Source organism: Crinia signifera, chromosome 1, assembly GCF_055691185.1.
Source record: "Crinia signifera chromosome 1, ASM5569118v1, whole genome shotgun sequence".
NCBI classification, from domain to species: Eukaryota; Metazoa; Chordata; class Amphibia; order Anura; family Myobatrachidae; genus Crinia; species Crinia signifera.
In genome coordinates, this window is record NC_139217.1 from 189,847,688 (window position 1) to 189,875,493 (window position 27,806).

General features: G+C 45.9%; 1 protein-coding gene and 1 long non-coding RNA gene across 2 annotated transcripts in view; one reads left to right on the forward strand and one right to left on the reverse strand.

Moving 5' to 3' along the window:
* STPG2 (sperm tail PG-rich repeat containing 2) overlaps positions 1-27,806 on the forward strand; it is a 575,709-nt gene that overhangs the window by 374,171 nt on the left and 173,732 nt on the right. The gene's annotated exons all lie outside the window — the stretch shown is intronic.
* Positions 9,026-26,723, reverse strand: LOC146026948 (uncharacterized). The gene is made up of 4 exons (XR_014454590.1): positions 26,548-26,723; positions 11,768-11,870; positions 11,218-11,276; positions 9,026-9,283 (listed from the first exon to the last, which is right to left on the reverse strand). It is a non-coding gene; the product is annotated as an uncharacterized LOC146026948 (long non-coding RNA).

Sequence of the window (27,806 nt, forward strand, 5' to 3'; positions counted from 1 at the left end):
TGTGAGCTCCTGAGGACTGTGTTTGCAAACCCCTGACATAGAGGATCCCCACAATTTCTAAATCTAGCACCAGGCTCAAGGGCCGGCCCTTAAACCTAGTGTCGACTCTTTGAGCCCAGGGCTGGTTACGGCTGTAGCGGGGGGGGGGGGGGGGGGGGGTGGGGGGGTGGGGGGGTTAAAATTATTTATTTTTTCCACACTGAAGCCTGCACAGATGTGACTCATCAAATACAAATGAATATGGCTGCCTACGCCATCAGAGAATATGAATCCCATAAATATTATTTACTGGTCGTATTTTCTGGAAAATACGTCCGATACCGGTCATATCCAATAGTATCCGGCATTAGTCGTATTTCTACTTATTAGTAAATTTCCCCCAGTGTGTTTAAGTTCTGCCTGATGTGTATTGCTCAGGGGATGATCAGCCTTTAGAGAGATTTTTACATAGTAAAAGGCAGTGGCGTAACTATAGAGGGTGCAGGGGATGCAGCTGCTACGGGGCGCGGTGGCTTTGGGGGCCTGTGGCACTCCCCTGCACCCTCTGCATTGTTTTGTTACATTTTTAAAACTTTACTCCTGCTGCTACCGCAGGCCGGATGCGGAGAGTGGAGGAGGACGGCAGAGGATGATGGATTCGCACCCCGGAACTGGAACCACGCGGCTGACTGACATGCCACTAGTCTGTCAGCCGCACATCCCTAGCGCTGCTACAGCAGCACCAGCAGGCACCACCTCGCCTGACATCACACTGAATTCAATTGGAGGCTATTGCTGAAGCACTTGAGGGGAGCCAGAGGAGCGGAGATGAGAGAAGCTCCTGTGGCTACGATGGAGAGACGGCTGCGCTGCAGGGGGAAGGCAGAGGACTGGAGAGAGGCTGCTGTGGGTGGAGCCAGAGAATAAGAGGGGAGAAGCTGCTGCTGCAAGGTAGGACAGTCTGGAGGAGGGGTCGGGAAGGGTGTCCGGCAGGGGCGTAACTAGATATTCGTGGGCCCCATAGCAAAAGTTTGTAAGGGCCCCCTATTTAGCAACTGATGGTGATAAATGTATGTAAAACATATTACTTAGACAGGAAAGATGGGCCCCCTTTAGCTCTGGGCCCCATAGCAGCTGCACCCCTTGCACCTATGGTAGTTACGCCTTTGGTGTCCTGCCTGTAGGAGTGCTGAGGGCTGCTAGTGAGGCTGCAATAATGATAAGTATTTCCTCCAGCAGTTCCATCCACATCATAGGCAGATTCCTACTACAATCTGCAGCCTCTGCAGAAATTGCCTTGTGAATTCCTGTGTAAACTGTAGTGCTCTATTTATCTGTCCATCTGTACCCCATCCTGGAATTCCACCAATCTATGTCTTCCTCTTATCCATCAACCCACCCATCAATGTCCCCTCCCATCCACCCACCCACCCACCCATCTATGTCCCTCCCATCCATCTGTCTATGCTCCTTCCATCTGTCTGTCTTTCTATGCCCTCTCATGTCTGTCTATCTGTCTATGGTTCTTTCGTCAGTCCCCCTCCTCTTCCTACTTCTTGACCCATCTACATTTGTATGCTCCTTCCGTCCATCTATGCCCCCCGCTAATCTGTCCATCTATGCTCTCTCCCATCCATCCGTCTATACACCTTCTGTCTGTCTATGCTTCCTCCCATCCATCCGTCTATGCTCCTTCCATCCATCTATGCTCCTTCCAATCAGCCATCTATGTTCCTTCCTTCCATCCATGCCCCCTCCCATCTGTCTATGTATGCTCCTTCAATCCGTCCATCTGTCTATGCCCACCCTTTTTTGTCTGTCAGTCTGTCTATGCCCCTTCACTCTGTCTATCTATGCCCCTATATGGTACTCTGTCCATCCATATGTCTGTCCATGCCTCCCTCGTTTATCTGTCCGTCTACGCCTCTACCCCCTGCTCGCTCTTTCTCCCTCTCTCTTATTCCTGAATTTTTCTCTCTCTAACACTGTCTCTCTTTCTCTCATTCCATTTGTTTCCATGAAGACACTCTCTCTTTTACTCTCCCTCACTTGCTCCTCTTTCTCTCTTTTTCTTATAGTGATAAAGGTTGGGGGGGGGAGGGGGCTATTAAAATTTTGCTATGGGGCCTGCAAAGTTCTAGTCTAGTTACGCCTCTGGTAAAAGGTATATTTGTATTTCTTTCATTCAACTAAATATATATTCAGAACCTTTCTCAAGAACTTTCACATTGACAAAGGAACCAGAGAACAAAATATAATATGTAATAAGGACAGAATAAATTCACATGTGGATTTCTATGTATACTGTTTCTATAACATCACTTCTAACCGTGGCTCCAGAGTGTCTGCTTCCCCCTTTTGACCTTCTTCCTTCACTGATTCTTCCTTTGTATTCCCCTTACCCTTGATTTTCATAATTAAACCAATGAGGGGAATAAAAAATATTAATATGCTATTAGGCAGATGAAGCAGCTGCTCATGATACATAAATAGTCATCCCTCAATATGACTTTTGTGACTGAATAATTCTTATATTTTCTAATTTTTCCTCCTAAATATAATATTGGTTCTGCAGATTCCGTTTGCATTTTTAAATTGGTAAATGTCACTGGGAAAAAATAACATTTCACAGGATTGGCAACATTCAATGTCAGTATGCAAAGAACTGCATGTTTTTTCAACTATAATTTCAGACTGACAGAACGCGTCTTGCTCCTAATGATTTCAGTAACCTACATAAGATATCTGATGCATTTCATTTGAGGCAGACAAATGTGCTTCCATAATGCCACTGAATGGTATATTCTATTATTTGCTCTAACGTTTCTCCCCAGTTTTCCATTAATAATAACATTTTGCCATTTTCGAAAGCATTTTAAAATAAAATATAGTCATTATTATTTAAACCTATTTTTTCAACCCTTATTTTTTCAAATTAATTTAGTAATTAATACCTGACAAATAATTACCACATGTCCTTCTGTGAGCACAGCAATCCTACAAATCCTTAAATCAGTTCAATCTGTACATTGAATTATAATTCGGTAATTAGAATTTGCAGTCAAAATTCAACAGAAAAATATTTAATTCAATTAATTGGAACAAATTATAGATATGTTCAGAAATTATAAAGTGTTATAGTACATTTTATAGCTAATCCTCTTAAATGTACAGTGATTTGGAAATAATGAGAACAGTATAAATGTATGATAACTGTGAGCCGGGGTTATATTTAATAAAGTTTGGGTTTTTAGAAGTGGAGCCCAAAGCAACCAACCAGACTCTACTTATCATTTATTTATTACCTGCTTGAGGATAATAGCTGGAATCTGATTGGTGGTATGTGTAACATCTCCACTTCCACTTTAGTAATTATGGCCCCTGTGCTGGTGCTTCTCCAAACTGCTGTCACCACTGTTGGGCTGACATGATGCGCAGTTTATCAGGAAGCAGTGATCAGAGATCTGTCAGGGATTGGGGATATTTAGCATCTTAAAAAGTCCAGGTCCCAAACATCCAGAATTGAGATATTTATGCATGTTTAATGTCCCCGATCCCTCAATACGGCAGTCAGGGGGTTACTCCGATACACGTCAGGTGTATGGACCCCTTAAGTTGGCTGGCAGGAAAAGAGAGAGAGGAGAGTGCAGTTACTCAGCAATAACATCATCCCTGGACCCTCTAAAGCCCAGTAAATGCAGTGCGGCAGATGTATTAAGCTTGGAGAAGAGACAAACTGGAGATAAAGTGAAAGGAGATAAAGCACCAGCCAATCAACTCCCAGCTGTCATTTTCAAACACATTTGATTGGCTGATGCTTTGTCTCCTTTTTACGGAGGGCGGAGCCAGTGGAGCACAGGCTCTGGGCGCTGCCCCCCCTCCGCAAATGAGCCAGGAGTAAAGGCACTCTCCCTGCTGTCCTCTCTCCTCTGTGGTTACTACTGCGCCTGTCACACTTGCAGACAGGCAGCAGTGCCAACAGCACTTCCCTCCCTGTTCCCTCCCGGCTCCTAAACACCATGGTCAGATGCAGAGAGGAGCCGCAGCAGGGACAGAAAAGGGGCAGGGCTAATGGACAGAGGGGCAGAGCTACACAGATGGAGGGAGCAGAGCTATACGGGATCAAGACTGGTGGAAAATGAAGCAGGAGAGAATCAGCTGCCACCAGCCTGAACTAGGTGAGTAACATGGGAGGGTATTGCAATTACAACTGGTGTGGGCATATGTACAGGCAGCACTACTACTGTCAGCAACTGGTGTCGGCATATGTATAGGCAGCGCTACTACTGTCAGCAACTGGTGTGGGCATATGTAAAGGCAGCTCTACTAGTGTCGGCAACTGGTGTGGGCATGTGTATAGGCAGTGCTACCACTGTCAGCAACTGGTGTCGGTATATGTAAAGGCAGCCACGCTACTACCATCAATAACTGGTGTGGGCATTATGTATAGGCAGCACTACTACTGTCAGCAACTGGTATGGGCATATGTACAGGCAGCGCTACAACCATCAGCAACTGGTGTTGGCATATGTATAGGCAGCGCTAATAATGTTGGCAACTGGTGTGGGCATATGTACAGGTAGCACTACTAGTGTCAGCAACTGGTGTGGACATACAGATGGAGCCGGCATTGTTTTTGAAGGGGATGGCAGCAGAATCGCCAGCCGCCATCCCCGCCAGCCGCCATCTGCTCTGCGAAAGGGGACGTGCTCGCACGAGATGCGCGCATGTCCCCTTCTGACGGCGCTTCCCCCGGGTCCCCGCCGGCCTGCCGGCGGTCACCCGGGGTCCCCACCACCATCCCGCTCCCCCCCACCGCCTCCCCTAACCCTGTCTGTCTCCCTGAAGCGGAGAAGGACAGGGTTCCCGTTGCCCCGCCGCCCGGAAACTGAGATGCGCGTGCATTTGAGACGCACGAACGTCTCAGTCAGATGGAGCGCCAGGCTGCTGGCAGAGCGCCGGGCTGCTGCCGGAGCGCCAGCGGATTGAGTCTGGCGATTTGCCAGCAAGAGAGATTTGTATGTATAGGCAGCGCTAATAGTGTCAGCAACTGGGGTCAGCATATGTACAGGCAGAGCTACTACTGTCAGCAACTGGTATGGGCATATGTACAGACAGTGCTACAACCGCCAGCAACTGGTTTTGGCATATGTATAGGCAGCGCTAATAGTGTCGCTAACTGGTGTGGGCATATGTACAGGCAGCACTACTACTGCGAGTAACTGGTGTCGGCATATGTATAGGCAGCGCTAATAGTGTCGGCAACTGGTGTGGGCATATGTACAGGCAGCGCTACTAGTGTCAGCAACTGGTGTGGGCATATGTACAGGCAGCACTACTAGTGTCAGCAACTGGTGTTAGCATATGTATAGGCAGCATTACTACTGTCAGCATTTGTTGTGGGTGTATGTATAGGCAGCACTACTACTGTCAGCAACTGGTGTTAGCATATGTATAAGCAGCGTTACTAGTGTCGGCAACTAGTGTGGGCATTATGTTTAAGCACCGCTACTACTGTCGGCAGTTGGTGTGGACGTTATGTATAGGCATCACAACTACTGTTGGCAACTGGTGTGGGCCTTACGTATAAGCAGTACTACTCCTTTCGACAACTGGTCTGGGCATTATGTATAGGTAGTGCTACTCTTGTTAGCGACTACAAATACCTGTACAAGAAAAGTGTTTCCTTTAAAATATAAAATTATTTATTTTATATATATATATAAAAAGTGCACAATAGCACGATTACAAGAACAAACAGTAAAAGTAAATTACATAGAAAAAACAACAAAGTAAAAAATGCGAATCTTTGTATAAATGCCTACATGTGATATCGCTAATATATAAATATATATATATATATATATATATTTCTACCCAATAGTGGTGTGGCGCCCAAAATAAAGTCCACAATGCACTCTTGCAAGATCCCAATCCAGTGAAGTAAACAGGAGATATATTTCCAATAATTGTTTATTTATCTTCATAGGATTCTCAAGGTATAAAACGCTTGGGTACTTGTGAGTTATCTGGGCGCCCGATTTCTAAATCGGGTCGGATCGGGCACATCGCATCGCATCGCATGCGACCATCGGATGCGATGCGATGCGATGACCCGATTTTTCCATAGGAATCAATGCTAAAATGGACTGAGTCCATTTTAACATGGAATTCAATGGGAAAAAGGGGTCCTTTTCATACCCCTACTATCCAAGTGGGCATGGAGTTGGATATAAACCTGTGGCGAGCGTAGCGAGCCACCGAGCCCGAAGCGTGGCGAGCGTAGCGAGCCCCGCGAGGGGCCACAGAATACCGTCCCCTCGCGGGGCTCGCTTCGCTCGCCACGCTTCGGGCTCGGTGGCTCGCTACGCTCGCCACAGGTTTATATCCAACTCCATGCCCACTTGGATAGTAGGGGTATGAAAAGGTCCCCTTTTTCCCATTGAATTCCATGTTAAAATGGACTCAGTCCATTTTAACATTGATTCCTATGGAAAAATCGGGTCATCGCATCCGATGGTCGCATGCGATGCGATGCGATGCGATATCGTATCGCATCGCATCTGCTTGTATGCCTTAACTTAAGGCATACAATCAAAAAATCGGGCGCCCAGATAACTCATAAGTACCAACGCTTGTAGAGTCCCAACGCATTTTGTCTCATAGAGAGTTCATCAGGGGAATATAATGATCTTGAATTTATAAGATCGGTAGAATGATTCTTTCTTTATGGAAATGTTTTCCAAAGAGATTTAATTATAAGGACGTGGTGTCCCTTGAACCTATATTAGGGATATACAACATTAACAGTTGATTGGATATGAGTATGCCTATTATGGTGGCCTATGGTTTAACAGGATTAAGTATTCCTGTTAGCCTCCTCTGTGTCAGAGCTAAAAAACTTACCTAAAACACGGATGAAAATCCTTCATCCAATATAAAAGCAAATAAATCTTCAGTGAGACTTCTGGTTGCTTCAGAGAGGCTAGAGAGGCTGAAGCAACCAGAAGTCTATTCTGAATGCAAAGCAAGGAGGTCATTACAGAAAGAGCGTCCTGATATTCTTCCATAGCAAGGATCCATTAAAATTATTACAGAAGCCCATTTTTAAAAATATTTTTCTATAACTGGATCATATCAAAAATTACATTGTGATGTTTTGTATTGAATGATCAGCAGAAATTCCTACTAGGACCAGCTGCACAAATATAATTCTTCTATTGGTTTTTACCCCTGATGAAGTCTTAGAGATGAAACGCGTCGGGTTTTGTTCATCCTTAATAAAAGGACTATTTATCCAGACGGATTCAGTATTGAATCCCGGCGGTCGGGATCCCGACGTTCAGAATCCCGACGCCGGAATCCCGACAGCCGAAATGCTGACAAGGGGGGGACGTGGATCGCCCCCCCTTGCGGGCTCGCTGCGCTCGCCACGCAGCGGGCCCGGTGCCTCGCTACGCTCGGCACACTAATTTATTCTCCCTCCAGGGGTGTCGTGGACACCCACGGAGGGAGAAAGTGTCGGCATTTCGGCGGTCGGGATTCCGGCGTCGGGATTCTGACTGCCGGGATCCCGACCGCCGGGATTGTAACTGCATCCCATCCAGACATGGACTGGGCCTAATCATTGCGAATATCTTCAAATACAAGGAAACGAATATCAGAAATGTTTTTTTGATTTTATTATGTTATATTGGGAGGTACAGTTTCTGTATTAGGTAGCGCACCCCAAACCCCCCCCCCCTTTTTTCTTGATTACTATACTGTTCCTCACTAACCGGAGGAATTTTGGTGGTGCTGCACATACAACCAAGCGCAATTCAGAGTCAAACCCTTTCTTCTATATATATATATATATATATATATATATATATATATATATATATATATATATATATATATACACACATATATGGGTTTGGTGGTTGGCGGGGCGAGAAACATGCCCTTGCTCCGGGCACCATGGCACCTAGCTGATGGCCCCAGTGTGTGCTGGACTAATGCAAAAGGCTACTGCCCCTGAGGTAAGAAGAAAGTGGCTAAAGTGCAGTGGCTGCTGCTGTGCACCAAGTTCATTTCATGGTAGTGAGATCTAATATATGCACACTGGAGCTGGAGACGGCGGGAGACAAACAGCGGTACTTATTTACTAACTGGGCTGCCGATTTTGAAATCGGGTCCATCGCATCGCATCCGACCATATCGCATGCGATGCGATGCGATGGACCCGATTTTTCCATAGGATTCAATGTTAAAATGGACTGAGTCCATTTTAACATGGAATTCAATGGGTAAAGGGATCCTTTTCATACCCCTACTATCCAAGTGGGCATGGAGTTGGATATAAACCTGTGGCGAGCGTAGCGAGCCACCGAGCCCGAAGCGTGGCGAGCGTAGCGAGCCCCACGTGGGGACACAGAATACCGTCCCCTCACGGGCTCGGTGGCTCGCTACGCTCGCCACAGGTTTATATCCAACTCCATGCCCACTTGGATAGTAGGGGTATGAAAAGGACCCCTTTTTCCCATTGAATTCCATGTTAAAATGGACTCAGTCCATTTTAACATTGAATCCTATGAAAAAATCGGGTCATCGCATCGCATGCGATATGGTCGTATGCGATGCGATGCGATATCGCATCGCATCGCATCTGATTGTATGCCTTAAGTTAAGACATAAAATCAAAAAATCGGCAGCCCAGATAATACATAAGTACCCAAACAGCACATCGGTACTAGGTGACACTGAGCCCTACTACAGCACTGTGGTTACATCATGATTTATATCTGAAATTGAAGGACCACTATTGTAGGTCCCTTAAAGTTTTGGAAATTAGATGCCTCAAGGTTACACATTTCCATAATGTATTAAGGAGAAGAACCAAAAGCATTTATTAGACCCAGCTCTGAGACTGTTCTTTAGAAACCTGCATCAGTATCAAAGTGACCAATAAGCTGATAAAACACCTTGTGAAATATGTGGTGTGTGAATGTCACCTTTTATAATGAGATGAGTCAGGATCTAGCATCAGGATTTTATTTGCAGGTTTAGAAGTTTCTGAAGATGGTAAATGTTATTAGACATTTGGAGATTGTGCAGTCTTAAGTGCAGAAATAAATTGAAGCTACTTTCTGAACACAAATCACACAAGGGAGCGGAAGGCCAAAAGAAGCATTATTTGTAATATATCTTATTATACTTGTAAGGTAGGTAAGGAAGCCTCATGTATTCCAGTTCTGTCTACAATAAAAACAGACTGTTTATTTGATATTAGCAGTTAAAATAATCGATGATCTGAATACACCTGTTTGCATGGAGACAAAAATGATAATAAAATAATTAATGCGATGACAACTACAGTATGTCCAGTTTGAATACATATTTAGTATATATACGCTTTTTAATCATGCCTTGTACAATTTAGTCTTATGCTTGCAAAGTAGTGTTCTACATAATTGCTATAGTATAGTATAGTATAACCTTCTGCCCAATTCGGACCCCATACATGGGATTCAGTGTGTTTTACCTAAGGTTTGAGTGTGACCATAGCCAGGGTCGTCCTGGCCCACAGGGGAAAATAGACTAAATTCCCGGTGGGCCCACCCTCTCTAGGTATCGGGTTCCAGACTCTATCCTACTGTAGTCAAATTATATATATATATATATATATATAGTCGATGCAAAAGAAGACAGCAGCGGCACTCAAGCGGGAACTTTTCAAACGTATTTATCACAGCAAAAACGGACCTACGTTTCGGGGATTGCACGCCCCTTTGTCAAGGTGTAAAAATCAATACACCTTGACAAAGGGGCGTGTAATCCCCGAAACGTAGGTCCGTTTTTGCTGTGATAAATACGTTTGAAAAGTTCCCGCTTGAGTGCCGCTGCTGTCTTCTTTTGCATCGACTATCCTTCAGTTCCAGAAGGCACCCGGGCAGTTGCCCATGAGGGAGAGTGCCGGGCCGACTCCACCGACTATATATATATATATATATATATATATATATATATATATATATATATATATATATATTACAGTAGGGGCATCGGAATGGGGGGTGGCAAGGGGGCAGCTTGCCCCCCAAATATGAGAAAGGCCTCAATGTAGTGGAGATGAGATGCGGCGGACGCCGTCACTATTAAAGGGCCCTCAACAGGCCTTATGATGTGTGGCTTCTCTGTGGTCCATGACTAGGGGACTCAGCAGGAAGAGGAAGAGAGGTGGCAGGGGGGAAGGGAGGTGTCCTCTCATCTCTACCCAGCTCCTCCCTCCCTTGGGAGGAGGTGGTACTGCCAGGGAAGTGTCTATGACGATGTCAGGAATGATGGTTTGCCAGACAGAGCCACCAGTGTCATACCTCTCTGGCCACTGTGAGCTTGGTGTTCTACTGCTGCTGCCTGGCCTGCTCCTCTATGCTGCTGTCTGAGAGAATGACAACTTCTCTGCAGGGGCCAGTGTTCAACTGGGAAGGTATCCAGTTCAAACCATCCCTGCCACTCTTTATGAGCAACAACTACCTGGTGTTCCCATTCGATGGGGAAGGGGGGGGGGGGGGTGATGACAGATGCGCTGGCAATGCAATTTTGGTACATCCATGGTGCTATACCTGCTAGGGATTCTGCTCTGCCTCATGTTCACATACACATAAAGGTTTCCATACACCTTATACGATTTGGGCACTTTTCACCTGATTATGATGGATCGGCGAAAAGTGCCCAAATCATATGTGCCTATGCTCCAATTCCAATCCAATGCGTGGAACCGGAGTTTACAAGGGCTGCATGTAGGATATGTTGGATACAGCAGCCCTTACACATATTGTATCACATATGATACATCAAAGAGGGTATCCTGGCAGGGGACAGGTAAGTGTACTTAAAATCCTCTGTTCCCCCTAACCTTCCATGGCAGCAGCCTAACATTAATGCCCCCCCCCTACAGCCTAATCCTAACCCTCCCTGCAAATGCTTAGACCTACCCCACCTCCTAACCATCTAACTCTAATCCCAACCCTGCAGCCTAATGCCAACCCTCACTTCTAAGTCCCTAACCCTCCTTTCCCACAGCCTAACCATAAACTGCACCATATGCAGCCTAAAACTATATTCCCCTTAGTGCCTATACCTAACATCCCCTTCCCTTTAGCCTAAACATCACCCCTCCTGCAGCCTAACCCTAAATCACCAAACTAGTACCTAAATATAGCCACCCTACCCCAACCACATGGTACCGCTGACCTTATATTTACAGCAAGTGATGATGGCACAATGTCCTCTGGTTGGTTGTTTCTTTCTTTCTTTTTTGAGAAATAACAAAGGGGGACGAGATTTAGCAATTTTGGGGCGCCAAACTGAAATTATACTGTATCATGCCCCTCCAACTCCAAATTATTCCAATGTCCCTGGTTACATTGTACTGCAGAGGTCCTGAAGACGGACGGAATGCCCAAAACGGTGTAGACCGAGTACAGTTAAAGTTATTTGTTTTACACAAGACCCGGAGTGATGCTGTTTTTCTTGTTTGATATATATATATAAATCAATATAAACTCCATCCTCTGGCTCCGGCACTTCTGGGTCCCCCTTGGGGAATAAGGTGCTCAGGTGCCTTCCTTGGGAATATACTCCAAACTGTACATAACCACAACAACAGGAGGCGGCACTCAGAGTCTTGTGCAAAAGTTATGAGTGTTTTGAACACATATCAAGTTATCTACGTTTCGGGGATAAACTCCTTGTCATCAGAATACAGTGCTATATTACGAACAGTGCTTAAATAGTGTCTTACCCACGCAGGGGATCATCATCCTTCCCACGGTATAACCGTCCGCAGCTCTGCTGCTTCCGTCCCCAGCCGCCCGCTTCTGCTTCTGGCGTAGGCTGACGTCAAACTGTAGAATACACAACATGACAGATAAACATCGTGAACACACAAAGTGATGAAACAAAGAGGGATCTGTGTCACTCTACAGATCATAAAGTGCAAGTGCCAAATAATATAAATATGTGTTATCAACACGTTCATAATATATAAAAAAACACAAAGAAAAAAGAGAAACAGGAATGTCCTGTTTGCGTGGGTGCACCTATAGTAATAAAAATTCGAACTTTTATTAGTTATATTTTAAAATGCTGCGAAATGTTTTTTTTTTTTAAATACATGAAGAATGGACAAACAACGATTAAAGTAGGAAATGACGATTAGTAAAATAAAGGTGGCAGTCAGGTTGCTCTCTCTGACTTCACTTCTGTAGTGGGGATGGATTGGTGTGTTGGGACGTTATGGGTGTTTGGGTGTTTTACACAATTATCGTTATTACTGGTGATGCCCACAAAAGAGGTACCAGCACTGTCACTGCATAAAGTAGGTAGAACAGGCACTTGGCTAATCACCCTTTTATCCAGAGTTTAACTGGGACGAGTTGTGGGTTTGCACTATGTGCCGTATCTAGTTATTTTAATCAGGCTAGCACTCATCCACTGTGAGCCCGCATGTGGAGATTAATGCTATTAGCCTATACAGAACCGGCTTTCAATAGTTCCCCGCTACTATCTTGTCAGGATCTGTCAGGCTATTGCGGTGTGATGTTCACCGCAGTGCTCTGAGATCACTTCTGACAGATAGGAGCGTGTATACGCCGGTCCTCTTAGCAGTTCCTAGTACTCGGCCATCCGTATACTATCCGTGCCTGAAATAGGAGCTCAGTGGCTGGGCACATCAGAGGTCGGATTTGCCGGTACTGGTACCTTTTGTACCCCACTACCCTTATAAGGGCTGTGGAATAACGTCGGATGCTCACACACAATCAAAATTACATCCTAGTAAGAAAAATAATAAAGAGTGATAGGGAGAGCCAGCTCTGTCTGCGCACCGCTAGCGTGCCGCGCTTCGCAGAACAGCTTTTTCAAGGCCTTGAAAAAGCTGTTCTGCGAAGCGCGTGCCGGCTAGCGGTGCGCAGACAGAGCTAGCTCTCCCTATCACTCTTTATTATTTTTCTTACTAGGATGTAATTTTTATTGTGTGTGTGAGCATCCGACGTTATTCCACAGCCCTTATAAGGGTAGTGGGGTACAAAAGGTACCAGTACCGGCAAATCCGACCTCTGATGTGCCCAGCCACTGAGCTCCTATTTCAGGCACGGATAGTATACGGATGGCCGAGTACTAGGAACTGCTAAGAGGACCGGCGTATACACGCTCCTATCTGTCAGTAGTGATCTCAGAGCACTGCGGTGAACATCAAACTGCAATAGCCTGACAGATCCTGACAAGATAGTAGCGGGGAACTATTGAAAGCCAGTTCTGTATAGGCTAATAGCATTAATCTCCACATGCGGGCTCGCAGTGGATGAGTGCTAGCCTGATTAAAATAACTAGATACGGCACATAGTGCAAACCCACAACTCGTCCCAGTTAAACTCTGGGTAAAAGGGTGATTAGCCAAGTGCCTGTTCTACCTACTTTATGCAGTGACAGTGCTGGTACCTCTTGTGTGGGCATCACCAGTAATAACGATAATTGTGTAAAACACCCAAACACCCATAACTTCCCAACACACCAATCCATCCCCACTACAGAAGTGAAGTCAGAGAGAGCAACCTGTCTGCCACCTTTATTTTACTAATCGTCATTTCCTACTTTAATCGTTGTTTGTCCATTCTTCATGTATTTTAAAAAAAAAAACATTTTGCAGCATTTTAAAATATACCTAATAAAAGTTAGAATTTTTATTACTATAGGTGCACCCACGCAAACAGGACATTCCTGTTTCTCTTTTTTCTTTGTGACATATCTTATTGCCCTGGGGTAGCACACCTCCTTTTCCATTTACAACTGAATTAAATTGATTTTTTGGGGGTCCTGTAAACATTTATTGTATGGTCTTGTGCGACCAACCTCTCTTTTCTTGGTCTCTATATAAAAAAACATTAAAAGTTATTTGAAAACGTGTTTAAAAAAAGCGGATGTCAAAAACCTCTATGGTCAACTGTGTATGCATATTCCCTAATATTAGGTACACAGGTATTACTAAAGTGTGACTTTCTGATTATTCACAGCTATTACAAGCTGCTATATGAAATTAATGAGACCCAAGGTCTCAGTTAACCGCTTGAGGCATAAGGTATCTAAGCGAAAGATCCATTTGGACTCTAATTGCAGCAATTTTTTTGACCAATCTCCTCCCCTGGGTTAGATCGGTACATGGTCAATAATTTTGTGCTTTAGGGTAGCCATTCCATGCCTGGCTTCGGCAAAATGCCTGGCCACCGGTTGGTCCCCTGTGCCTTTTTGGATTGCCATGCGTATGGCAAGACGATGTTGAGCCATATGAATTTTAAAGGGACACTCAGTTTTTCCAACGTAATAAAGTCCACATGGACAAAATATTACGTACATGACAAACCTAGTGCTCCATGTCATCTCACTCCCTCACACAGGACGGAAGCCGGGAGCAATGAGGGAGTGAGAGTCCTTTGGTTACCCGGATAACCGTCCTGGTCACAGCAGGGAGTGTAGACATGGAAGGCGGAAGCCGGGAACATCAGGGGAGTGAGAGTCCTCTGGTAACCCGGACAACGGCTGAGGTCAGATGTCTCACTTCCACCCTGCAACCTGCGTGTCAGAAGGATGTCCAGAGATTTGGGGAGGTGTCTTGAGTGGCGTGGGAACGCCGGTGGGCGGGGGTAATTTCAGATGGGGTATTTATTCAGCACTGTTTGCACTGTTATGTTGTCCTGATGAAGGGGTGAAGTCCCCGAAACTGTTGACGATTAAAGTTTCACACGTTTTTTCATGTCATTGAAGTCTCAGGGGCCGCTGCGTTCCCCAGGATGCTATATATATATATATATATATATATATATATATATATATATGTGTTTTTACATACATATATCGTCAGCTGCTGTCCTGGCATCAAGCACACACACGGCTTCGGCTCGCGGCACATCTCCGAACCAGAAGATTCAGGTTGCGTCTGTAAGGTCACGCCCCACTTACAGACGCAACCTGAATATATATATATATATATATATAGTCCATATGGCTGGCAATCGCAATTTGTATCTTAGTATGCTGGGGTGAACTTCCAAAACTACCATTTAGCCAGTGATACCTGTGTGTACAGGGCTAAAGAGACACCTGTTAAGGGAAGCGAGGGAGGAATAAGCAGGATAAGAGAAAGGCAGAGCTAGTGAGGGTGGGGGGAGAGAAAACCTTCATCACTGGGTACAATGGCTAGTAGTGACCCAGCCATTGACACTTATCCACCAATGAGAGATATTAATTTTGGAATGTGCAGACTAACTGCACTTCCCACCAATGTCACCTTAACTATTCAGTACTCAGAAATAGAGAAAATCTAAATAACCAATGCAGTTGGTAATAAAAGTCAAGCAACAAGATAGTAATTTGATTTAATATGTATTGGTGTAATGACTGCAGGTAAATGCCACTGTTAAGTGCAGCAACACTGTATATATCATTTCCATGGTTACTGTCATGCTGAACAACGCAAGTGACAGGAGATTCAATTTGAATGCAAGGAGGCAGCAATATTTAAAATGAAACAAGGATCTAAACAGATTTCAATTAGTCATTACTGCTTTAAGTGAAAGCGAGCACAGTACGCTTCTTTATCAAGATAATGGGCTTTATGCACCTGGTCCCGCCGGTTTCCTAAATTTAATTTACTGATTTCATAATTAAATCTCAGACATATTTGAAGATAATCATGTCTGATAGTTGCACATTTATCTACGTGCTAACAATAATAATATTAAAAGGAAATGCATTTACGGCCACACATGGAATGTTTTTTTTTTTCTCTTGCAACCCTAAGTATAGTCAAGGTGCCTTTGAGCAGGGGAAAATGACGGATAGGTAGCATTCTGACTATCCGCTCTACTGTCAGAGAGGGCACTTATCATGGCGACAGCAGGAGACAGAGTGCATCGTGATGCAGGTACACCTTTAAAAAAAAAAAAAAAAACCTAGCAAGATAAATGTGCATAATGTCACTGCTCCTCTGCTCCTGCTCATTCATTAGTGTGACACGTCCGTAACTGATGAGTTGACATGAGAACGACTGGGAAAATTCTATTGTTTTTTTCCCACAAAGCTATTTTTATGTCTTTTAAATGCAACACCAGTGGTAAATATGCCAGTTCACCCACTCTGCGTATCCTACAAAGTAACAGAAAATAATACCGTTGGAAATGAAAGTAGCAAATATTCTGACTTGATAGCTGCATTAGCACGAAACTCCGGTACGTTCTGTCTTTTGTATTTATAGCTAAGGTCAAAAATCTGTTTATAGGAAAAGTAGAAACGCCAATACATTTACCTCAATCTCTTGCAGAAGCACCATTTGCATTTATAAACTTGTTACTTTTCTCAAATGCTTTGTGTACACTGTCAGGCTCAGAAGATGAGACCAGCTATCTTTTTGTAAATGCTTTTACACTGTCATAGATTATCACTGTGCATTAAACAAATGAGACCGGCGCCAGAAATTCAGAACTTGACATTCAGATTATGCCTACACAATTTGAATCGCATGCATATAATTGCTGTAAAATATTGAGCCTTTCACACACTATATCTGAGATAATATTTTTTTAAATCTAAATTCAACTCAAAGTGTATATTTTAAGTAGTCAGATAAGCAATGCATATAGCTAAGTAGCTTAGTTTATTGGTAGCTTGGTATATTCTAAAAACATATTAACATCCATTAGCTTCCTAATGCAATTCAGCTATCCATCTATCTGGGAAGGCAACCAGGTTGTCTGTATAAGTTAAATATAATATAAACTTAAAATCAACTCTGACATCCCACTGTGCAAAGACACCGAACCTATTCAACCCTGAGTTCTGGTATATTGTTTATTAAAGAGATTCTAGGGTTTATATTTAATAAGTGTGGGTTTATAGAAGTGAATCTAGATTATATCTTTCAAAAGATTCAAGATTAATAATAAGTAGAATCTGGTTGCTATGGACCTGCCAGAGGTGTACCTAGGGCCCAGCAGGTACAAAAGGACCCCATTAAGATACCCTGGCCGTTCAAAACATTTCCAGAGGAGCACTGCACAACTATTGTCATGACATCACATTGACCTGCCCTCATTCCATATATTTTATATTTTTTGATAGGATAAAACATAATTGGAAACACAAAATGTTTTCATCCACTGTACATTATGTGGGCAGTGTTTGGCCAATCAGCGTCCGGCCAGTATTATATGTTTTCAAGTTCAGCAGCACTTCCCGCCCCACTGCTCAGCAAATGGCGCCACAACCTCCCAGTCGTGGGTGCCCGGATCCCAGCTGCCCGGACCGTGCTTCCCGCCACCCGCAGATGCAGCAGTGCCTTCTTTCTCATTGGGGTAGGCCACTAGAATCCTTGGGCCCCTGGGCAACTACCCATTTAGCCAATGGGAAATACTGTACAGCACTAACTGGGATACTATATGCAGCATCTGTGCAAAAAAATGCTAATGCCAAAGCTACCTGGAAACACCTACCAGTGGCCTTGTAACTCTCTGCAACTGTATACAAACACACAGCGGTGCTCGCAGACCCTTTGATATTCAAACATCTGAGTAACCCTAAGGTTGCAGAAAATGGCCACAGTAACTGAGATGCTGGCATCATGTTTTTGCATATGAGATCGCAGATGTAAGCCAAGACATGCACAAAATCATGCCTGCTTTTCTGCTGCCACTCTCTATAACTGCCCCAAATGGTCTCTGACAGTCAGTGATAAATCCAAACAGAGATAAATCCATACTGTGGGCCTGATTAGGAAGGATCACAAAATCAAAATCTTTCTCTAATAGGCAAAACCATATGCACTGCAGGTGGGGCAAATGTAACATGCAGAGAGAGAGAGAGAGAGAGTTAGATTTGGGAATGTCCATGTCATGTCTGTTGAGACCTTTGGTGCCTGCAGCTCTGGCCCCACTACTCTATCTACATTGCTTCAAGGAAAATGTAAATTTAACAGATTATACTTGATAGACTCCAGTCAGGGGCGTAACTATAACTGTGCGGGCCCCATAGCAAGATTCTGAAAGGGCCCCCCCAACCACCACTGTCATGTGTGAGAGAGGGAAAGGGTGTAGGGGAGAGAAAGGGGAATAGACAGAAAGGAAAATAAATGGAGAGAGACAGATTGAGAAAGAAGGTGTCGGGTATAGATAGAGAGAGATAGAGAGAGTGACAGACTGTCAGAGAGATAGGGAAAGTGTGGGAAAAGAGGATGGGAGAAGAGAGATATACTGTATAAAGAGAGGTGAGATGGAGGGGGAGTGATAGAGTGTTGAGAGAAAGAGAGGGGGAAGGTGGAAGAGAGAGTAGGGCAAAGAGGAGCTAGAGAGAGAACAGGGGGAGAGAAATAGTGGAGAGACAGAGGGAAGCGGGGGAGTGAGAGCATACTCACAACTTTGCACTCCACAGAGTTGGGACCCGTCGCGCTGCTCCTGTTCGGTGTCGCAGGCTGTGGTGTGTCTCCTGTGCCCTGCCGTTCTCAGCTATATCAGCACAGGGTCTTCTGTATCCTGCAGCTAGCAGCGCTGCGGCTCCTGCGGACAGTCCTAAGCCACTGGGTCTCGTGTGCGCCGCGGTCCTCAGCCATCAGCGTCGAGTGTCCTGTTCTAACCATCAGTCTTCAATGTCCTGCAGAAATCAGCCCCAGGTGTTCTGTCCGCTGTAGTTAGCAGCGCCCGGTTTCTGTGTATTGCAGTCGGCAGCGTCTGTCTCCTTCTACCGACGCTGAAGGGGGGCATGGGACAAAAAAAAAAAAACACCTGAAAAAAAGGGTGCAGGCCAGGGGATTGCCAGCTGTCCATGGGGCCCCCCATGTGGCCGGGCCCCATAGCAGTTGCATCCCCTGCACCCACTGTAGTTACGCCACTGACTCCAGTCTTAGGTCCCGACAGTGCCCTCCAGACAGGGGCTGGCTGGCAAGTTTTAGTCCAGGGGGGCAAGTCCAGAGCACTGACCCATAAGTAACAGCGCATCATTAAAATGGAGGTTTTTCGGGTACTTGTTTCCTAGCACGGCGCCAGCGTTAAAATTTGTATCCATCGGGACCCCAAAAATCGCGTCGATCAAATCGCATGCAACCAAATCGCATGCGATGCGATCAACGCGATCGACGCGGTTTTTACATTGGAATCCATGTAAAATGGTCCCTGAGATCCGATTTTACATTGATCCTAATGTTAAATGGCCCCCAGACCCCAATTTTTATGGTTTCCCAACCCTTATGGGTGAAATGCCCCCCCCCCCCCAATGTTAACACCACCCCACGATGAATGCCAACCCGAAGCGTGGTGAGCGCAGCGAGCCCGCGAGGGGCGGCGGTACGCATCCTCTGACCTTTTCATACCCCCACTATCCATGTTGGCGTGGAGTTGTTTTTATATAGTGTGGCGAGCGCAGCGAGCCACTGAGCCCGAAACGTGGCGAGCGCAGTCAGCCCCGTGAGGGGACGTGCATTACTTCACAGATATTACGCGTCCCCTCGCCACGCTTCAGGCTTGGTGGCTCGCTGCACTCGACACACTATATAAAATCAACTCTACGCCGACGTGGATAGTGGGGGTATTAAAAGGTCGGAGGACGCGTTAACAATGGGGGGGCATTTGTCATGTAAAATACCCATAAGGGTGGGTATACAATGAAAGATCGGGTCCATTGGCCCATTTAACTTTGTTCCCTATGTAAAATCGCGTCCATCGCATCGGTCGCATCGCATGCCTTAACTTGATGGATGCGATGGATGCAATTTTTTAATTGTCGGGGAAAAGGCTAAAAATAGCCCTAAAATCACGTCGGTCGCGTCCATCTCATACCTTAAGTTAAGGTATGCGATCACCTACGACGGGCGCCATGCTATGAAACAAGTACAGTTTTTCTTTAAAAACATATGTACAGTATTAATAAAAAAAAAGATAATAACGACACCACAGGCTGCTCCCCTGTATAAAAACAGGACACCACAGGCTGCTCCCCCTGTATAATAATTTATGTGTCATGGCATTACTTTTATTATATTATACAGGGGACGCAGCCTGTGGTGTAATGGCATTATTATTATACAGGGGGAGCAGCCTGTGGTGTCATGGCATTACTTTTATATTATACAGGGGGAGCAGCCTGTGGTGTCATGGCATCATATTATACAGAGGGAGCAGCCTGTGGTGTCATGGCATTATTATTATACAGGGGGAGCAGCCTGTGGTGTCATGGCATAATGCCATGACACCACAGGCTGCTCCCCCTGTATAATATAATAAAAGTAATGCCATGACACAAATTATTATACAGGGGGAGCAGCCTGTGGTGTTATGGCATTATTATACAGGGGGACACCTCAGGAAACAGTAGAAATATTTTTTATTTATGAGTTTGATCCTCACTTACTGTATTTTTCTCCGTCCTGCTGCGGCTCCCAGATTTTCTATACTCTTTCTTGATGCTGCTTGATGCTGCTTAATGCTGCTTGATGCGGCCCCAGGTCAGACTCAGTCCCCGACTCGTCCCGTCTGCCTGTTCCTACTTCCTTCCTCTACAGACGCATGGGTGGGCGGCGTCATCGTCATGCGTCTGTCACTGCCGGGGATCAGAGGGAACAGGTGGCCGGGCCCTCCTACACGTAGCTGTGGAGGCCGGCGGCCATGTTCCTGTAGCCGCAGACATGTTTTAAAAGACTACAGGAACATGGCCGCCGGCAGTGCAGAAATAAGTAGGGCGGCCCGCAGCCCTCCAGTCAGAATGGCCTGGGGGCACATGGCACCCTGCCCAGCCCGCCCCTGCCTCCTGATGGAGGCCCTGACTAAACAGACCACTGTTTTAAGAGAGGGTGAACCTCATGGATAGTGTAAATGAAATGTTCCCATATGAATATTTCACTTAGTTGTTTAAAACTTCATAGCTCAAGTTAGGAGAATGCATATCACTTCTGTACTATGAAGTCTCTTACAGTGTCAGTCATGGAGTATACTGAACATCAAAGAATTGAAGACAGTTACATCTCCTTTTATATTGCCGGCATGTCAGGTTTTTACATTTTACTGCATTCCTGTCCTATTTCTTGTTTTATAATGTCATGTTCTACACCCATCTATGCTACTTCTTAGTAATTATAATTACAGGATTGTAATTGTGTCATTTAAACAACTTTGAAATTATGATGATCTGTGGAAATGAATAAATCTAATGACATATTGCTATCTTTTACATGAAACACCTTTTTTTTATGTATTTGATACCTTGGTTGGCATTTGAAAAATATTATTGATTGAATAACCTGATTTTCAATCACAATGTGAAATGTATCATAACATTTTACACAGCTATAAATATCTCAGAAATATATGTATGCCTCCTCATCATTTCCCAGCTTTGCTTTACGAAATCTATAAAATGCATGTAAACCCACTAATTAGATGATATATGTATTATTTAGTTAAAAAATCCACTTGGAAATAATACGTAATTAGCTCTTTCAAACCATCCTGTCTTTCTTTTGCAACATACAGTATTCCCATGCTATAAGATCAGAGCGTAGCTATGCCCAATGGTTGAAGTTTGATGCTTGAGGGAATAACAGACCATACAGTGCATACAACTTTACTATGCTAGGAATTGTGGTTATACTCAGGGGTGTAACTAGAACTTTGAGGGCCCCATAGCAAAATTTTGAAAGTCCCCCCTCCCAACTTTAATCACTACAATATCCCTAAGGGGCAGGAGAAAGATAGAGAGAAAAAGAGAGAGAGTGGTTTCATAGAAAAGGGTAATGAGAAAAAGAGACACATTGTCAGGGAGGAAGAAATAGAGGAAAAAGGTAGAGAGGGAGTAGTAGCGAGGAGGAAAGACACTACTTGATTACAGCACAGGACAGGGGTGGAGGCATAGGCAGAAGGATGGACGTGGCATTGACAGCCGGATAAGGGAATGGGTGGACAGATGGTTGGACGGATAGAAGGAGGCATTGATAGACAGATGGGAGGGGCATAGATGGACAAATGAACAAATAGATTACATAGCAGTTTACCAGGAAGTTTACACAGAGGCTCTAGACCAGTGGTCTCCAACCTTTTTTGGGGCGTGAGCTACTCGCGGTAAACTACGCCACCCGAAGAGCTACTAAAATGTAAAAAAAAGAAAAAGAAATCTGTCTAATGACCAAATAATGCCCTTTACACATTATGCACACATACTGTAATGCTCCTGACACATTATGGCACATACTGCAATGCCCCAGACAAAATATGCCACACATTGCAATGTCCAATATGCTGCATACATACCACCCAACACTGTAGGCAGAGGAGCAGTGCCAGATAAACAATGGGCGCCTGGTTGTGGTGCCATTGTTAATAAACACTGTGGCGGTACTGTGTGCCAACAAATAGGTGTAGCCACATTCCGTGCCGCCAATGAAAGTGGGGGTGTTATGCACATATGACCCCAATAGTGCAGTGTCAGATATACATATATGCCCCCAATTGTTCCAGGTATGCCCCCAATAGTGACAGATACACATATGCCCCCAATATAGTGCCAGGTATGCCCCCAATAGTGCTAGATACACATACAGTATGCCCCCAATTGGTCCAGGTGTGCTCCCAATAGTGGTAGATACACATATGCCCCCAAAATAGTGGCAGGTATGCCCCCAGGAGTACCAGGTATGCCCCAAATAGTGGCAGATATACATATGCCCGCAATAGTGCCAGGTATGCCCCTACAGTCACAGCATATACATATGCCCCCAGTGCCAGAAATACATTTGCCCCCAATGCATTTCCCAGCAGCAGCACAACTCACCTTCTTGCTCCTGCTGCTGCCAGGGAGTGGAGGTTGTGTAGGAGGCCCGGAGAGCTGGTCCGCGCTCTAGGGACAGCGGGATAAAGTGCTCCGGCGACAGGGGGTCAAGTGGCGGCCACAGAGGGGTCAAGCGACAGCCACAGAGGGGTCAAGCGGTGTTCACAGGGGGGTCAAGCGGCAGCCGCAGTGGGGTGAAGGGCGTGCGCAGTCTACAGCACACTTGATACAGGGCTCTGCCGCATGTGCTCGCTGCAGTAACCTCCCACCGCAGAGTGAACTGCTGCAAACTGACCTCCCGGCAGCCAGCAAGTGAGCTACCGCAAACACCCCGACGAGCTACCCATCGCTTGCGAGCGACGGGTTGGCGAACCCGGCTCTAGACTGTAGCAGGGATTTGGCCATGATGTGTGTGGAGCTGCTGGAGGACTCATCAGATATGTGATCATTACTGCAGTCGCAATGAGTCTAGCACTTACAGTACATAGGCCCTTATTCTGGTTGGTGCGGTAATATCCACGTGCGTTCGTGCCGCCGATGTTTTGTGTCTGCGCATGTGCAGAGGCGTCTCTGCGCATGTGCGAGCGGGACGCACGGCCACATTCCACATGAAATGTGTACACTACGAACAGGGGGTGGAGAGGGGTGTGAAGGGCTGTTTGGGCTCATTACCATATGTTTACACCCCGCGTTTCATGGGCGTTCCCATGCAAACGATGGGCGTATGTATGGTAATGCGCCCGTGACGCACGTGTAGGGGGCGGACATATGACATTGCCGGATGTCAGCTGCCCGCCCAGATCCCTGCTTTTGCACGGAGAAATGCCCGTGTGGTCTGAGGTTGCGGGAGCTGCCTGGCCACTCGGTCCTGCATTCGATGGTCTGCGACCATCGAATGATGGGGGAGGTTCCCTGAGATGGAGGAGGTGTATTCATGAGAAATACACGTGCGGTCCGTTCGGACAGCTTCTTACCGCGTTCGGACGGAGTTGGCGATCCGTATGGAAGGCGGGGTTTAGGACGCACGGTGCTGGCCGCATATTCGGATCCGGCCGCACCGATCAGAATAAGGGCCATAGTCTCATCATAATCAAGAATACACCATTAGAATTTGAGACAGATCTCTTACATCAATCACTATTTTAACGTTCAATATCTGTTTTCAGTTAATGGTGAAACTTTCTGTATTATGATGTCTGAAGTATTATACTGTAAAGGTGTGTACACACGGTCAGATGTGCCTTAAGATACTATCCACGATCCGATCAGATCGGATCGGAATCAGATCGCAAGGCACATCCGATTTGCATACAAGTCTGAATATATAGTGCAGATCTGCACTATATAGTCAAGGCAGACAAGACTTTCTGCCTTGCAATACGTAAACGCGCATCGGAATCGGATCGAGATTGGATCGAGATCGCAAGGGTTAAAACCCATGCGATCTGCATCCGATTCCGATCCGATGTTGACTATATCGTCAACATCGGAAGGCAAATAGTACCGTGTGTACACACTATAAGATTGAAACCTTATATGCCAAAAAAGGAAAACATGCATTAAACAATTAGTAAAACTTATATGTCTAGTACACTACAACAGCGGTTCCCAACCTGTGGTACGCGTACCCCTGGTGGTACGCGTCCACCAGCTCGGGGGTACGCTGCAGCCCGCACTGTAATGGCGGCCGCGGCAGTCGGTGCCCAAGGGGTTAAAAATTGGACGCAGCAGAGGGCGCGAAAAGGAGCCCCCGGGCTGAGTGACAGCCAAAGGGGGACCAATAGGAGCAGAGGGCAGGTGTTAGCGGGGGGGGGTGAGAGGTCCCGGAAGCGATGGTGAGCGGGTCTGATCGGGAGACAGAGAGGAGGGCACGGAGAAGCGTGTGGGCTGACGCGTGAGGAGAGGAGGAAGTCGGAGAGCAGGAAGTCGGAGAGCAGGAAGTCGGAGAGCCAGCGCGTGCAGCCGTGGAGAGAGTGCCGGAGCCGGGGAGAGACGGTGGAGGGGCAGGGAGTGAGGTACCACTCCAGTGCCGCCCCGATTAGCGTATCCAGCAGCCGGCAGACCGGAGGGGCGACTGAGTGTGGCAACGCTGCGGCGCCCGCACTAGTGCGCCCCCCGGCAGAAAAGGAGACAGAGCTTGGAGCGCAGGAGGCCGGCACCCAACAGCCAGCCATGCGGACATCAAAGGACAGAGTAGCGACGGGCAGGAGCCTGCAACTCGTTCCTGGCTACAGGTATTTGCGCTTCCCGCCACCCCAGGCAGACAGCAGATGCACCTACACATGCCCTCCCCATACCGCAGAGGGATCACCAACCCCTCTCCTCTGAGGGTTAAGTCACCAGTACCAACCACTGTGGGGCATACTTGTTACTGGCACTGGGGCATTGCTGGCACTGTGGGGCATACTTGTTACTGGCACTGTGGGGCATTGCTGGCACTGTGGGGCATATTTGTTGCTGGCACTGGGGCATTGCTGGCACTGTGGGGCATATTTGTTGCTGGCACTGTGGGGCATACTTGTTACTGGCACTGGGGCATTGCTGGCACTGTGGGGCATACTTGTTACTGGCACTGGGGCATTGCTGGCACTGTGGGGCATACTTGTTACTGGCACTGGGGCATTGCTGGCACTGTGGGGCATACTTGTTACTGGCACTGGGGCATTGCTGGCACTGTGGGGCATATTTGTTGCTGGCATTGTTGGCACTGTGGGGCATACTTGTTACTGGCACTGTGGGGCATACTTGTTACTGGCACTGTGGGGCATTGCTGGCACTGTGGGGCATACTTGTTGCTGGCACTGTGGGGCATTGCTGGCACTGTGGGGCATTGCTGGCACTGTGGGGCATACTTGTTACTGGCACTGTGGGGCATTGCTGGCACTGTGGGGCATTGTTGGCACTGTGGGGCATACTTGTTACTGGCACTGTGGGGCATTGCTGGCACTGTGGGGCATACTTGTTACGGGCACTGTGGGGCATTGCTGGCACTGTGGGGCATTGTTGCACTTTTTTTTTTCTCGTCATTGCCAGTATGACTTGCCCCTGTTAAGCCACACCCCTTTTAGGCCACGCCCCTAAAAATTTCACGAGGGGGTACTCCTAAATGAAAAGCCTAATCAAGGGGTACGGGAGACAAAAAAGGTTGGGAACCACTGCACTACAACATTATTATATTAGATGATGACATACTGGGCCAAATGTAATAGGGTAAGAGTTTCAGAAAGTGAGAGATTTTGGGAGAGTTTTCCCATGTTTTTTAAAGCAGCAATCAATTACACTGCAAAACCAGGTTGATTTTGCCATGTAATTGATTGCTGCTTTAAAAAACATGGGAAAACTCTCCCAAAATCTCTCACTTTCTGAAACCCTCACCCTATTACATTTGGCCCACTATGTGTTTCAATAATAATTACATTGTATCAACTGTTTTTTCAATAATGCAATAGATGTGTTTGCATTTAGATATATAAGTATATAATAAACTAGTAAGCCCGCTCAAAGCAAATTCTTTGAAAGCTAGTCCGCTACCTTGTAATTGCCTCTGTGTTTGTGCATGTGTGAGAGAAAGAGAGTAGTTTCACTCACTGCCAACAGATGGCAGTGTTTCGGAGACACACAATCAGACACTAGACATACAGAAGGAGCGCCTCTCATTCACCAGAATGCCCCCGCTGGCGATACTTCTTACTGAGATGCGCAAGCATCTCACACGCATTTGCATACCAGTATTTTGGCGGTGGTGGACGGAATCCCTGCCTGTCTCCTCTTCAGGGAGACAGGCAGGGTTAGGGGGGTGTGGGGGACTGCTGGCACCGATGGTTGAGCGTTGTGGAGGCAGCGGTCGGCTCCGTCTGAAGGGGAAGCATGAACGCCTCATGCGCGAGTGTCCCCTTTCAGCAACTGGCGGGCGCTGGCAGTTGGCGATTCAACCGCCAGCACACGGCTAGACCACAGGCGCTCCATCTGTAGATATAGATGATAATCAATCATTTTAAAGCACTTGCCTTGCGGAGTCATGTCCCTTTTGTCTAGTCACATTGTGAGAATTTTTTTAAGATTGTAAGTATTGCTAGTAGTGTACCATACTTGAAAGTATGTAGGTCAAGCTGAAAATATAATGTTTGATCGTTCACCTTGTTTCATTGCAACTAGTAGAGCGCTTATAAAAACAGTGAGTTCTGAGAGCAGCGGCTAGACTGGCTGGATTCTCTATAATTATTGACAGTAGTCACATAATGTCCTCTCATAAAACAACAATAATGTACTCTTTTCTTACAGAGTATGGTATATCTCCTTGTTGCTGTGATGAATACTGTACATGCTAGCTGTGCAAGCTTGGCATACAATTGTTTCTATCAGGGGGCCTGTACCACTAGATATTTATTTTACTCTTTTTGCCTGTATGCCTTTATTCTCTCTCAGCATCATTGTTATTTTGTTTCTTTAAAGTTAGCCTTGTATTCTGTATTGCAGAAGACACCGCAGGCACACAGTACAGAGGGTCCAGCAAACGTTAGCAGACAGTATCACCCTCTGGACATACCAAACACATTGACTTTCTGTCAACAGCTTGACATTCATATTGAGGCAATCCTGCACTTCTCATAAGGATATGCTTCAAACTCTAATTAAATCCTCAATGTGTATTATTTTCTGAAGTGCTTTTTTATGCTTGACAAAAAGTATTGTTTTGTGAGTTTATGAGCTTTCACTACTTTTATCTTGAAAACATACCAAGGCCTGCTTATAAGGTAATTGGAACTCTGAATGACTGGTAATTGTGCTTAGAGTTTAGTAAAGCATAGGCTGGACATGCTGATCACTTTATGGGAAGACAATATTACCAATATTACCTGAGCAATTTGGGTGGCTAGACCACTGTTTTCCACCCGCTACTGCTGCTGCCTTCCCCCACCGCTGACTTTCTCCGCTGCCTCTGCCTTCTCCCGCAGGCCCGTACTCCTCGCTTTGGAGGAGACAGA